General features: G+C 39.8%; 1 protein-coding gene across 3 annotated transcripts in view; it reads right to left on the reverse strand.

The window, feature by feature from the left end:
- The window catches only part of LOC108746010 (liprin-beta-2), a 141,806-nt gene that overhangs the window by 124,510 nt on the left and 16,711 nt on the right, over positions 1 to 585 (reverse strand). The gene's annotated exons all lie outside the window — the stretch shown is intronic.

The raw sequence follows: 585 nt of genomic DNA on the forward strand, positions 1-585 counted from the left end.
CGGCGTAGTGACGCCAGTTTAACAGTTAGATCTTTTATTTAAAAAATTTATAATAATTTTAGATATGACGCGTGACCTATACATAAATTCTATCGTCTATTAACGTATAACAATCCGATTTTTATTTCACACCAATTTCTTGGTGTATTTAAATTATTGTCTCATCTCACCTCCCCCCCTCTCTGTCTCTCTCTCTCTCTCTCTCTCTCTCTCTCTCTCTGTTCTTATCTTCTACTATTACTGACTATTTAAAATTGTATGGCGAAAAAGCTCATTGGACTTAACAAGAAATGCAAAATTATTCATAAGAAAGATTGCGCGAGTAAAATGAGACCCAGCATTCAGTTCGCGACTCAATCTGAAATGGTAATGGTGGAAGTAATTAACGCCTCGTTGTGCTACACAGAGCCCGGACAAAGATGGAGGGATTCGTGCAATTATTAAATTCGCCCCGTAGCGCATCGCGCAAGCATTCATTGTAACACTGTTGACGGAATGGGGAAGTTACTAGCAAAGCAATCTTCCCACCCGATATGTGTGTGTGTGTGTGTGTGTGTGTGTGTGTGTGTGTGTGTGTGTGTGTGT

The sequence above is a fragment of the Trachymyrmex septentrionalis genome, unplaced genomic scaffold (genome assembly GCF_001594115.1).
Source record: "Trachymyrmex septentrionalis isolate Tsep2-gDNA-1 unplaced genomic scaffold, Tsep1.0 scaffold16, whole genome shotgun sequence".
Taxonomy (NCBI): domain Eukaryota; kingdom Metazoa; phylum Arthropoda; class Insecta; order Hymenoptera; family Formicidae; genus Trachymyrmex; species Trachymyrmex septentrionalis.